The sequence below is a fragment of the Cnephaeus nilssonii genome (genome assembly GCF_951640355.1).
Source record: "Cnephaeus nilssonii genome assembly, chromosome: 10".
Classification (NCBI taxonomy): Eukaryota; Metazoa; Chordata; class Mammalia; order Chiroptera; family Vespertilionidae; genus Cnephaeus; species Cnephaeus nilssonii.
The window spans coordinates 19,598,226-19,613,288 of NC_137081.1; the positions used below are offsets into that span (position 1 = coordinate 19,598,226).

General features: G+C 39.9%; 1 pseudogene across 1 annotated transcript in view; it reads left to right on the forward strand.

Annotated features, from left to right (window-relative positions):
* The first annotated feature begins 522 nt into the window (after positions 1-522).
* Positions 523-15,063, forward strand: part of LOC307106545 (nuclear prelamin A recognition factor-like) — a 44,435-nt pseudogene continuing 29,894 nt past the window's right edge. The window contains exon 1 of the transcript in view: positions 523-627. The product of the transcript in view is annotated as a nuclear prelamin A recognition factor-like (transcript). The remainder of the gene's footprint in view (positions 628-15,063) is intronic.

Sequence of the window (15,063 nt, forward strand, 5' to 3'; positions counted from 1 at the left end):
TGAAGATTGTTCATTCTTCTTCAGACTACCAAAGCCTGGAACACTTGGGTTTCACAAGTAATTACAAAATACACTGAGTGGCCAGATTATTATGATCTCTGAACGCATAATAACCTGGCCACTCAGTGTATATCCTATATAATAAAAGGCTAATATGCAAATTGTCCCCTCTATCAGGAGTTCCACCAGCAGGCAGGCTGGCCAACTGCCCATTTCCCCTCCCCCTGGCCAGGCTGGCCGGACCCCACCCATGCATGAATTCATGCACCGGGCCTCTTATATATATATACACATACATACATACACACTGAGTGGCCCGATTATTATGCGTTCAGAGATCATAATAATCTGGCCACTCAGTGTAGTATAAAAGGAGTCAGTCTAACTGGAGAGTGACAGCCAAATGGGCGGGGGGGGGGGCAATCTGGGGGAGCTCTGAAGCCACTTCATACATCCTAGACTGTTCTGTTTAGTGCCATAGTCTCATGAGATTTGCATTTTTTGAAAGATTGCAACAGCAACATGGTGGAGGAGAGACTGGAGAAAGACAAGGCTGCAGTCAGGAAGTCAGTTCAACCATCCAGGGCAGAGAAGAAGATGGTCTTTGCCAAAGCAAAGACAATGGAGGTGAGGTGAGGGGCTATTGAAGGAAAACTTTCTCTGAGCAGTAGGGATCAGAGAATTACCTTACCTTGCTGGTTTCTGAAGTCATACCCAGCTCATTAATCCTCACACAAACCCACCTAGGAAAGTACCGCCCATAGTCTTTTAATTCTCCATAAAGAAATGGGCTCCACCCAGAAATAAACCCACACCTATATAGTCAATTAATATTTGACAAAAGAGGCAAGAACATACAATGGGTTAAAGACAGTCTATTCACAAATGGCATTAGAAAAATTGGATACATGTAAAATAATAAAATAAGACCACCTTCTTATACTATATATAAGAATAAAACTCAAAATGGACTAAAGACTTAAAAGTAACTCAAAACTATAAAATTCCTAGAAGAAAACATAGGCAGTAAAATCTCTGACATTTCTTTTAGCCATATTTTTTTCTGATAAATTTCCTTGGGTAAGGAAAACAAAAGAAAAATAGACAAATGGGACTACATTAATCTAAAAAGTTTTTACGCAGCAAAGGAAACCATCAACAAAATGAAAAGACAACCTACTGAATGGAAGAAGATATTTACCAGTTATACATGTGATAAGGGGTTAATATCCAAAATTTATAAAGAACTTATACAACTCAACACCAAGAAAACAAACAATCCAATTAAAAAATGAACAGAGAACCTGAACAGACACTTCTCCAAAGAAGACATACAGGTGGCCAATAGACATATGAAAAAATGTTCACCGTCACTAATCATCAGAGTAATACAAATGAGATACCACCTCATACCTGTCAGAATGGCTATCATCAATAAATCAACAAATAAGTGTTGATGAGGATGTAGAGAAAATGGAACCCTCATGCACTGTTGGCGGGAATGCAGATTGTTAGAACCACTATAGAAAATAGTGTAGAGGTTCCTCAAAAAATAAAAAGTATAACTGTCTTATGATCTAGCAATTCCACTTCTGGATATATATCCAAAGAAACCAAAAACAGTAATTCAAAATAATATATGCACCCCATGTTCACTGCATCATTATTTACAATTGGAAAGCTATGGAATCAACCCAAATGCCCATCAGTAGATGATTAAAAAGTGGTACATATATGCAATAGAATATTGTACAGCCATAAAAAAAGAATGAAATCATACCATTTGCAACAGCATGGATAGACCTAGAGGGTATTATGTTCAGTGAAATAAGTCAAAGAAAGACAAATACCAGATGATTTCACTTCAACCCAAACCACTATGCTCAATTAATATTTAACAAAGGAGGCATGAACATACAATGGAGTCAAGACAGTCTCTTCAATAAATGGTGTTGGGAAAATTGGACAGATACATGCAAAAAAATGAAACTAGACCACCAACTTACACCATACACAAAAATAAACTCAAAATGGATAAAGGATTAAACATAAGACGGGAAACCATAAAAATACTAGAGGAATCCACAGGCAGCAAAATCTCAGACATATGCCAAAGCAATTTCTTTACCGATACCGCTCCTAGGGCAATGGAAACTAAAGAGAAAATAAACAAATGGGACTATATCAAAATAAAAAGCTTTTGCACAGCAAAAGAAACCATTAACAAAACAACAAGAAAGCCCACTGCATGGGAAAACATATTTGCCAATGTTATCACCGATAAGGGCTTAATCTCCAACATTTACAGGGAACTCATACAACTTAACAAAAGAAAGATAAACAACCCAATCAAAAAATGGGCAACAGACCTAAATAGATACTTTTCGAAAGAAGACAGAAGGAAGGCCAAGAGACATATGAAAACATGCTCAAAGTTACTAATCATCCAGGAGATGCAAATCAAAACGACAATGCGATACCATCTCACACCTGTCAGAATGGATATCATCAACAAATCAATAAACAAGTGCTGGCGAGGATGCGGAGAAAAAGGAACCCTCGTGCACTGCTGGTGGGAATGCAGACTGGTGCAGCCACACTGGAGAACAGTATGGAGTTTCCTCAAAAAACTAAAAATGGAACTCCCATTTGACCCAGTGATCCCACTTCTAGAATATATCCCAAGAAACTAGAAACACCAATCAGAAAGGATATATGCACCCCTATGTTCATAGCAGCACAATTTACCATAGCCAAGATTTGGAAACAGCCTAAGTGCCCATCAGCAGATGAGTGGATTAAAAAACTGTGGTACATCTACACAATGGAATACTGTGCTGTGGTAAAAAAGAATGAATTCTTACCATTTGCAACAGCATGGATGGAACTGGAGAGCATTATGCTAAGTGAAATAAGCCAGTCAGAGAAAGATAAATATCACATGATCTCACTCATAATGAACAACATAAACTGATGAACAAAAACAGAGACAGAGAAGCATCGATCAGACCGTCAAACCTCAGAGGGAAGGTAGGGGAGGGTGGCGGTAAGGGGGAGAGATAAATCAAAGGACTTGTATGCATGCATATAAGCCTAACCAATGGACACAGACAACAGGGGGGTGAGGGCACGAGTGAGGTGGTGGTCGGGCAATGGGGGGATAAGGACATATATGTAATACCTTAATTAATAAAGAAATTTTTTTAAATGAAAAAAATAAAAATTTTAAAAAATAAATTAAATGTCATATATAAAAATAAATAAATGAACAAACAAAATTGAAACAGACTCATAGACACAGAGAACAGACTGATGATTGCCAAAAGAAAGGGAATTGGGGGTCTATGTGAAAACGGTGAAGGGATTAAGAAGTACAAATTAAGTTACAAAATAGTCATGGGGAAGTAAAGTATAGCATAGGGAATATAAATAATATTGTAATAACCATGTATGGTGCCAGGTAGGTGATGCAAGTATTGGAAGAAACACTTTGTAAAATACACAATTGTCTAACCACTATGCTGTACACCTGAAACATTAATACAAAGTAGTATTGAATGTAGCTGTAACTGAAACATAAAATTTAAAAATAAAAAATTAAAATAAAATAAAAAGAAATGAGCTCCAGGTAGTTGACTCAGAGGTAGGAAGTTCCCTCCCAGGAAAGAACTGGTGCTCTTTCCCCTATGCCACAAAGCCTGCGCATAATGAGCTTACTTTCTCAAAGTTGCTAACGGGAGAAAATGCAAGCAATTTGAGAGAAATCCCACTGGCAAGAAGGTCAAGTAAGGAGCAACTTTCCAGGAAAAAAAAAATAGTTTCTGCTGGTGTTCAGAAAATAATACCACTCTGAAAGCCATTTATTTTGAACAGTTAAATAACCAAAGAATTACATGAGAGACCTATTTTTATTGAGAGGGTTGGTTTTTAATTTTTTAAGTATTATGTTATATTTTCTTTTCTATATTTTCATAGCTAAGACTTATTTCTACCCAAAGATGTCATTTTGAAAATGATATATCTTACTGCCCCCAAGAACATCTGGTAGATACATAAATGGTGAATCAGATTCTTAAATCTGAAATGGGGAATCTATATACCTATATCCCTTTAAAATAAGCAATATTAAAATAGTTGAATAAATTAGTCATCTATCTACCTAAAATGTGCATAGAGTGAAATGAAATCGCTCTATGTTCCACCAGATAACTGAGTATGTTTTACTCGAAAAACAGGTAGAGACAGTGTGCCAGAGGGAGTAAACAGTAAAGATTTTTATCATAAAGACATGATCTTTGAATAATAAAACCCCCTACCTTGGCAGTAACCAAAAAGAAAAAATGTAGGAGTATATTCTTCAAAGGAGACCTCCAAGTGATTGCTCTACTGTGGTTAACAGCCACTCATTTAATCCTAATGGGTTGTCTGGCCAGAGCTGTGCTAACTAGTAACATATTTCCTTATCTGCAGTTTGAGATCCTCAAATACACGATCTTTAGTGGAAGAAAAGCATGAGAAGGTATCTAGATAACAGTTGTTACATGGTATCTGTAAGCATCTGGTTGCTGTCAAACTAGAGCCAGGATAGAAGACAAATCCTTTCCCAAGGACTGGCCACATTCTTTTATCTTGCCCTAACACTATGGAATTCTTAATGCCTCAGCCAAGTCTGTTATTACTGTAGTTTTTCTCACCTTCCTAAATGTCACTTTGATTCACCCTTGTGCTCATGTCCATAGCATGCCTTCATCTTCACATTCGATCTATTACCAAGTCTCAACTTCATCTATTAATCTCAAACCACTCTTACCAGTCAGTTCACAACATCATGTCATCATCATATCAACTGCAAGAGCACCCCCCCATCACCACTTCTGCTCTTACCTTCTCTACCTTTCTCCAGCTAGAATGATCTTTAAATGCAAATCAGAAGTTAAAAGTCCCTTTGCTCCTAAGAGGAAACCCACTCCTAAGAGCATGTCCTACTCTAAGTCGGATTTGAGGACTGGCCCCAGTCCCTTCTCCAGCTTGACCTCACACCTTTCTTTCCTGCATGCATTACTCTCTACAGACACTACCTTTGATTCCATAAATATGCCAATCAATTTCCCACCTCAAGGTCTTAGCACATGTTGTTCCCTTTGCCTAGAACACTCTAGTCCTTGGCCTTCACCTGGCTAACTCCTAGATCTCAATTAAAATACTCACTTTTTTTCTGTCCCATCTATCAAAATTTTATTCTAAATTATGGCATTCTTTCTCAATGCATGTTCTTCTTGTCATTACAGCTATTTAAACCTACTATATTTGTTGTATGTTTATCTTTTTAATGTCAATGTTTTTCACTATACTATAATCTCCTTGAGAGAGAAACCAGGTGTGTCTCTCTGGTTCACCTCTCTTTCCCTAGCACCTAGCAGAGTCTAATTCATAGTAGGTGCTCAATACTATTTGTTTAATCCTATCTAATAAAAGAGTAATATACAAGTTAACCATCACTTCCCTACACCCACAAGCCATGCCCACCAGCCAATCAGGAGCGAGTATGCAAATTAACCCAACCAAGATGGCTGTGGCCACAGAGTGAGCAGGAGGCTTGGGTTTCCCCGGCAATGGAGGAAGCCAAGCTTTCCACCTGCCCTGGCCAACCCAGGCCTCCACTCAAGGCTACAAAGTTTCAATTATAGAAGATAAATAAATCCCAACAAAAATGGCTGGGGCCACAGAGCAAGCAGGAGGCTTGGCTCCGCTCAAGGCTACAAAGTTTTAATTATAGAAGATAAATCCCAGATACCAGGGCCTCCGCTTGGGTCACTGGGGGGCATGGCCGGCCTGCAAACCACCATGGGCCCCTCGCCCAGGCCACCCCACGCCCCAAGGGAACCCCCCCCCTGATCCGGGACACCCTTCAGGCAAACCAGCTGGCCCCCACCCATGCACTAGGCCTCTATCCTATCTAATAAAAGAGTAATATGCAAATTGACCATCACTCTAACACACAAGATGGCTGCCCCCATGTGGTCAAAGATGGCTGCCCCCATGTGGACACAAGATGGCCACCACAAGATGGCCAGCATGGGAGGGCATTTGGGAGGGATCAGTCCTGCAAGGGAGGGCAGAAGTGGGTGACCAGGCCAGCAGAGGAAGGAAGTTGGGGGCAACCGGGCCTGAAGGGAAGGGCAGTTGGAGGGAACCCAGGCCTGCAGGGGAGGGCAGTTAGGGGCAAACAGGCTGGCAGGGGAGCAGTTAGGCATCAATCAGGCTGGCAGGGGAGTGGTTAGGGTGTGATCTGGCTGGCAGGCAGAAGCGGTTAGGGGCAATCAGGAAGGCAGGCAGGCAGGCAAGCAGTTGGGAGCCAGCAGTCCTAGATTGTGAGAGGGATGTCCAACTGCCCGGTAGGATCAGGCCTAAATGGGCAGTCAGACATCCCTCGAAGGGTCCCAGATTGGAGAGGGTGCAGGCTGGGCTGAGGGGGACACACACCCTCATGCACGAATTTTGTGCTCCGGGTCTCTAGTATGTGGATAAATAGATGAGCCAAAACCAAGGCTTAGGGATATTTTCACTACACACAAGGTTTTCATTTAAAAGGCACTAGTATGTAATTGCATTTTCTGAAGATTAGCCAAATACAAAAAATATAGCTGAGTGAAACTGACTTATCAAATACTAGTAGCTGTATAACAACTGCATCTTGGGTTTTTTAACTGTACAATGGAGATAATATGGCCTATCTCATAGCAGGTTAAAGATGCTTTATTTTTTCTTATAAGTTTATTATTGTGCTTTCCAATTTTTCTAATAATATAATCAGAAAAAAGCAATGACTATTGTTTTAAGAAATTCCCATTTCACAAAGTTATTGTGAAAATTATCTACTAACTTGTAATTCAGATTGTGTATTAATTATCTAGTGCTGATTTTTAAAAACCCGGTGATGTAAAACAACAATATTAATTATGTCTCTATGGCTTGGGATTCCGGAGTGACATATCTGAGCACTTCACGCTTGAGTCAGTCATGAGGTTACAGTCAGATCCAGCCAGAGCTGCAATTGTTTAACTAGGACTGGAGGATCCATTTCTCAGGTGGTTTACTCACATGGCTGGCAAGTTAATGCTGGCGATTGGTTGGAGGCCTCAGTTCCATCTCTAATCGTTTTTTCCACAGAGCTACTTGAGTGTCCTCAAGAACTGGTGGTTGGCTTTTCCCAGGACAAGAAATCTAAGAGACCAAAGCAAAGGTTGCAGTACCTTTTATGACTTGGCCTTCAGGCCATACATTGCCGCTTCCACCATATTCTATTGGCCACATGGAATCAGCCCTGATTCAGTGTGAGAAGATCCTACACACACTGAGGCCTGTAAGCAGCCACATGAGGGTATTTTTACCATGGAAATCAGCAAATGCTACAAATCAGGCCTTGGTTTATTTTGGTTTTGTTATAGTTCTGTCTTTGGTTTTGGAATACTAATTATTAAACATTTACCAGCACAACACTGAATTTAACTATACATGCCTAGAGACCAAAATAATTACAAAACAAAATTACCATAAATTAGCTTAAATAATCATGGTATTGGTAGTAGTGTTGGTATTGTTATTCTGAGATTGTCTTGTGAGTAATACAGAATAAACAAATGAGTAATTCCATTCTATTGTTAAGATCTGGGATTTTGGAGAGTAGGGAAAAGAAGACACAAATGTAACAGAATAAGTAAAACCCTTAGTATTGCATTTCAGTTGGAAATACCAGTTTGAAGACATGATGATTTTATTTTACTTTAAATAATACATATATTAAATAGTATAATTATAGGATAGACTCCGAAAAATACAACTGTGGGAAATCTAGGACAAACCACACAATTTATTTAACAAAACAACAAAAATCACAAGAAAGAGAAATAGAGAAGGGTATGTATTGATTAAAAGAAATGGAAAAGATATTTAGCCAATCTCATTGTGTGGACTTTTTTGAATCCTGATTTATACAAACAAACAAACAAAACAAAAAAAGGAAAAAAAATGGAAGAGAGTGTATGATAAAGAGATCATTCCTAAGAGAATTAAGAAAACATGAATAATCCCTGGATATGTGATGTCATTAAGAATTTTCTGTTGATTTTGTGATTATTGTGTATTAATGTATATATTGTGATTATGTTTGAATAGCATAGTCACTGTCTTTTAAAAGTATAAACTAAAATATTTATATATAAAATTATATTACTGATATGCCTAGAATTTGCTTCAAAATAATTAGGGGAAGGAATATTGAGAGGACATGTAGAGAAATAAAATTAATCATAAATTGATAATTTGTTAAAACTTAGTGATAGAAACATCAGAAGTCAATATATAATTTGCCTATTTCTTTATTTGATAGACATTTTTCTTAAAATGTTTTGTAAAGACTACGTTTCCTACACCCCTATGCCTACTAGATTTTGCTTTCCCCAAGTTTTTTTTTTTTTTAATATAAGCATAATTTCATGGACACAGACAATGGTGTGGTGGAGGCCTAGCAGGGGCAGGTGTGGGGTGGAAGGGGTCTATGGGGGGATAAAAAAGGGGAACATCTGTAATACTTTCAACAATAAAGTTAAATTAAAAATAAATAAATATAAGCATTATTTTATGGTGACGACTAACTGGACTTATTCTGGTGATCATTTTGTAATATATGCAAATATTGAATCATTATTTTAACACCTGAAATTAATATATTTGCCAATTATACCTCAATAAAAACTATAAGCATAGTTTTCATTGAGATAAGTTTCTGTGAATGGTTTTGCTGTCATCATCTAAAAATCATTTACTAAATGCCTCATGTGTGGACCTCAATTTAGCAAATTTCACAAATCACCAAAGTATAGACATAAAACTATATTGAATTAGGTTGTGTGTTTGTTTTTTTAAATCAACTCATTAGAGTCCATTTATAGTGCAAAATGCCTTGGCAGCAATTAATGAAATGCTTAATTAGGAGCTGCAAAATTTTTTCCAAACAATAAGCAATCGGAACTCCTTACAAAGTCACATGCCTTTAAAAGAGTTATTGCTGCTGTATAACATTATAAAGGCCCACATAGGAAGATTCTTTAAAACATCTGGAACCCAGCACATCTGCTCCAGGTGAGCAAACAGAGCCTCCATAAAACCATGGAACAGACAACACAGGCTAATTGACCCGAGGGGCACTCGTATGAATAGCCCATTAGGAGGAGACAGAGACAGCACTTCTACCCAGAGTGCATTTCTCAAGGAAATGAAACCTCAAAAAAATACAAAGACACATCAGCCAAAACCGTCCCCATTTGCTTAGGGTGTGAAATATCCTTTCCCATTCAGACAGACAGCAAATATTTAACAAGGAAAGAAGAGAAGCAGGTGCAGAATTTGGGCAATCCGTGATGACTCCTCACACCATTTTGAGTCATCAGAGAGGCTTTTAGGTCAGTGACCTTCAGACACAGATAGTGCTTTTCATCATTATAAAAAGTAGGAGGCATTTTAGGAAGAGATTTCTCCTTGGCCCCTGGCCCTAGAAGTCCAACCAATTAAAAAAACCACACACCATGGCAAGTCAGTGGTGAGGAACCTCGGCCATCAGCCAAGGTAAGTAATGCAAGTAAACCCTAAAAGTATCCTGAAGCCAGACTTCAGGTGAAAATCAAATAAGTGTTGACTTTGGAGCTCCTAGTTAGTGTCCTTAAAGCCTCAAGTCACAAAAGGAGCACAGTTTTCTGAGTGACTCTAAGCCAATGTCCCTGCACATGTGTCTATTGGGCCACCTGCACCAGAACCACCTTGAGATGTTTCTAAATATAGACCTAAACAGAATGGCCAATGTAACCAGCGAATCGGAACTTTTAAGAAGACCTCCAAAATGCCCATGCCCACTAAAATTTAAGAACCATTGTACTAGACCAAGCCTGATCAGTGAATGTTATCACAGATCACAAAATACCCAACAGCAGAAGCAAATGCTTATTATTTTCCTGTTATGTAAAGTGTATATGAAATCATTTTGTAATCACACGTCTCATATCTATAAAAGTTGGTGGGAAGGTGGGGGTAAGGGTTGGAACTTATTCAGGGTCAGAGATTCTCTCTAACTCCTTGTCCTCTAGCTAGATGTCTTTTTTTTTTTTTTTAATCTTTGAGTCATCCAGTTTGAGTGTCATGTTAAAAAAATTGCTCATGAGGACAGATATGAACCCATCATTTTTATGACTGTCTGCGGGTATAGAGTATATTCAAACATCTAGGACAAGGGTGCATTCATGTAACCTACTATGGAAAAACTAAGCCTCACTAAGATTAGTGGGAACTAGCAAAAGCCTAGTACTGGGTTGAAGTTCAACTTATCAGCTGTGTGATTTTAGATGTTCACCTAACCATCAAACACATGTTTTCTATGTTTAAATTGAGAACATACTGAAAATATCTAACAGGATTATATGAAGTGCTATATGTAAAAGCCTTGATATCTGCTGAATTTCAATTGAGCATAAATTGTTAGAATTTTTATTCCTCCCATAGCATTCAGTCGGTAACTAACACTGAGCGTGTACTACATGCAGCCACTGTGTTGGTAGGCACTGGGCTGTCGCCACTGAAATAGATCAAATGTAATACTTACATGAATATGACAGGGAGGGAAGTCTATGGAAAACCTGGGTACAGATCTCTACTTGCAGAATCGTGTAGGGTTCCAGCTTTTAAGTCAGCAAGGGACTAGAACATACTCCCCCCTTTACCCCCGATTGAGGGATTTAAAGAAGGCACCACTCTCTCATCAGTTCTCAGCTGGCAGACTTCTCTTGACTTTTCAAAAACTAACTGCTCTATATTTCTATTCATGAGGAACCAATTAGTGTTGGTGATGGGACTTTCCCTTTGCCCTCTATGGGTAAGTGGATATAACTGAGCTGGGTGCACTCAGAGAATCCCGCTTGGTTTGTTGTAGTGCCCAGATCTCCCCCTTTCTTTCCTACCCTCCCTCCCCCACTCCCCAGGAGCCCTATATCCTGAGTCTCTCCTAGCAGAGAAAATTAATAAGTCACTAACATGATTTTGATTTAGTTTAATGTGTTACTCCTCATGCACTATGTACAATTTGGAAGAGGAAACCAACAGAATGTATTCCTAATGATGGAATTTCAGGAGGGAATTTCTGGGGGTGGGGGACAGAGATAGAGTATTTTGGGTCACCCATTCACATTGGAGAGTGATTATGCTCGCCACCCCAGACCTGAGAGCCAAATTGTTCCCATCATACTCACTGGCCATGCTTGGCACTTGGTCACCTCCATGGCAGGCAGCCATACATGGTACTATCATTTAACATTTGGTCACTTATTTTTTTCAGAGGGAACCAAAACTCACCATTTCCCTGGAGTCCCCCCCACCTCCACCCTCCAGTCATTTCATGATGAAGAACCACTTTTGGTATCCTAAAATTATTAAGAATGTCACAGTGGGTTGGGCCTGGCATATATGAGGGAAGCACTGAGAATATAAGTCCTTGTTAGGGGACAATGGCCAAAGTCTCTTTCCCCTGGGAATTTCCCTAATTCCCTCACCTCTTTCAAAGTTGTGTTCCAACCTCACCTTCTCATGGGGTCCACCCTGAGCAAAACTATTGAAAACCGCACCTGCATCTCACCCCTTGCCTATACCCTTTCTTTCTGCCATAACATTTATCAACATCCAAGAAACTCTACAATCCACTTGCTTAGTTTATCTATTATTCACATCTTTCTTCTCTCACTGGATGTAAGCTTCATAAGGGCAGGAATATTTTGTTCATCAATATATTTTGTTCATCAATATATGCCCTAGAAGTGTGCTTGACACATTGTAGGTACTTCATAAATAGTTGCTATTAATAATAATATCATACATCAAATTAATTTAATTTATGATATAATAGTTGTTAGTAGTAATAATGGCTGTATGTCATTGATGCTAATAAAGATCGTGAAAAAGCATGGTTGTTAACTGAAAAAGAGAGGTGAAGGGGAAAGAAGGATCTACTCTGTATTGGGCCCTGCAAAGGCATTCACATCTATTAATATAGTACTCCTCATTCCCTGCAGAGTTTCTAGAAGAAGGACCTTTAACTGACAAGTCCCTACCTAGCAGCAGGTCCTAAGGCCTGGCCTGGCTTGCAGCCAACAAGCATACCTTCTCCCCAAGACTCCTGGAAATCCTGACAGGGAAAAATAAATATTGCCGGGTCACAGATTTATTCCCTATGTGCTCCCACCACCAGTCCTTCACCCCAGAAAAACCTGGAAGGTTTTCATAAACTAAGAGGAGCTCTTCATCAGGAAGCCCTGGGAAGTTGCCGACTGCTCACCTAGGACTTGCAGCAGGCCAGACGCAGCTCACAAGTCTATCACCGCCTGTTGTAAAAGTAGATAAATCAAACATGGGTCTAGGCTATTAAAACTGCATTAAAAACAATATATATGAGCAAACAGAGCCCATGAGACAGGAGCAGGGTTGCTGGAAAAATCATTGTCTCAGAATAAGAGGCTGGCTAGGTTTGGCCACTGCATCCCACCAGGCCTTAATCAGCCCCAATCGCTCAAATCCTACTTGTCTACTAAAGTCTAAAACAGTAGCATCAGCACTTTGTATCTGCCTGTCTTCAGAGCTGGAAGGCAAGCCTCTCATGGAAAAAAATCTGGAAGGGCATACACTAAATCATTAACAACAGTTACCTCTGGAAGAAAAAATCATGGGAAAGGAGGGGGGGATTTTCAATCTGTGAACTTGCCCTGGTGGGTTTGGCACAATGGATCGAGTTTTGGTCCTTGGACTAAAGGGTCCCAGATTTGTTTCTGGTTAAGGGCACGTACCTCAGTTGCAGGTTTGATTCTAGCCCTGGATGGGGTGCTTGTGGGAAGCAACCAATCAATATTTCTCTTTCTGTCTCTCCCTCTCCCCTCCACTCTTTCTAAAAATCAATGGAAAATATCTTAGGGTCACGATTAACAAATAAATAAATAAATAAGATAAGATAAGGAAAGTTACATCTAAGCAGGCTACCTACCTTTTAAAAAATAAAAAATGAATAAATTTGTGAACTTCTGTATTTTATAAATTTGTCAAAACAATCATGTATTACTTTTGTAATTTAAAAAAGAAAATCAATCATTAGTCTTTTTTTTTTTTTAAGAGTTCTATGCTGGGCCTGGCTGGGTGGCTCAGTTGGTTAGAGCATCATCCCATGCACCAAAAGGTTTCAGGTTCTACTCTGGGTCAGGGCACATACTTAAATTGTGGGTTTGATCCCCGATCAGGGCACATATGAAAGGCAACTAACTGATCAATGTTTCCCTCTCACACTGATGTTTTTCTCTTCTCTCTCTCTCTCTCTCTCTCTCTCTCTCTCTCTCTCTCTCTCTCCCTTTGTCTCTCTCTCTCTCTAAAATCAATAAACATATCTTCAGATGAGGATAAAAAAGAAAAAGAGTTCTGTGTTGGAGGGTAAAAGTAAGCTTCTCAGCAGATGCGCCATACTGTTTGAAAATTCTCAGTGAGAGGTAATTCCAGCTTGCTCCAGTGGGAAGCATGGAAAAACACATATTTCATCTGCTGGTGAACACCAATGTCACGTCGTCCCAGGAACCAGAGTTTTGCCTCTCTGATGGGGCTCCACACCTGGGATTCTTTCACTTCTATGCAGCCAAATGCCAGTGTCTTTTCCTTGAACAGCTCACTCTGGAAGGCCATCAGTTGTGTCTTCTGCAAGTCAGCCTGCCCAAGACCAGGGCTCTCTCAGTCGATCTCAAGTAATTCCTTGTTTGCAGGACACCCAGAGTCCTGCTGAACAAACTGGTTCAAACCCTTGAGCCCTGTTCCAACAGGATACAGCAAAGGGATTTATGAGAAGTCATGTCTGGAGGCCAGAGGAAAATATTTGGTAATGTGAGCAGCCTGGTCCAGAGGCTGGCTGTGGTGTATAACTAGACATCCACCCCAAGACAAAGCAGGGAGCTGGGTCATGCTACCTGGACCCACAGAACCACAGTGGGCCCCATTCACAAAACCGCACCACCCCACGGCCCAGAGCCAGACAGGCTCTACACTGAGAGCACCTTTTCCAAAATGTGGCAATGCAGACATGTAACCAGAAAGTCTCATTTGCCTGTGGTCAGTGTCTGCAACTGAGAATGAGGCGAGGCTGGCATTGCACAATGCCTTTCAGAATTGGAAGGGACTGTCTGGGTGTATTCAGAGGGTGATTTCAACCTGGGCTTCACAGAGCCCCAGGAGTCAGAGCAGGCATCTCAAGGAACAAGGGTGAGCCTGAGGGGGGCTCTGGGCTGTCCATTCTGATTTCATCAAGAGTGGTTTACCATTTATTTATTATATATCTATTTTGTCATTTATCTACCTTATATCTGGCTTCTTCTCTGTGACTACCAGACAGCCTTGTGGCCAATCTGAGCATGTTTAAAGTAACAGATACCCATCAAAAACTATAATCAAAAACAACTCAAATCCATACTCAGCCTTTACAGAAGAAGCCAAAGGGTAAAGTGCATTATTAATGTACACCAAGATATCTTTAAAATCCATTACTCCCAATCTCTGCCATTCTCAATATCTTCCCCATAGATGACAGGTGCTTCCTGAAAGCTCCCTCTCCATCCTACTCTCAAAGCCATGCCAAAAACTTTCCACAACATCCAGCCTGTCTGGCTTGCCCACCACCCCCACTCCCTTCTCCACCTCAGGTCTCCATTATGTAGCTCAACTAGCCTCTCTGGCTTCACTGGTGGGTTTGGTTTTCCCCCTATGAATCCTTCTTCTTTATAAGGTAGGGGCCATGGAAAAAGACTACAAGTTCTAATAGATAGGTATTTTTTTCCTTGTTGCATTGAGGTGTCACAGAAAAAAATTTATTTTTAAAAGGATGCCAGTGGTCCAGTCCATTCTAAATGGAGTCTCTGAGAAAATTCTAACTGGTAACCATTCTGCCCCTACACATTAAGTGACAAGGGCTTCATTACATCACTAAGCAATACGCATAATATT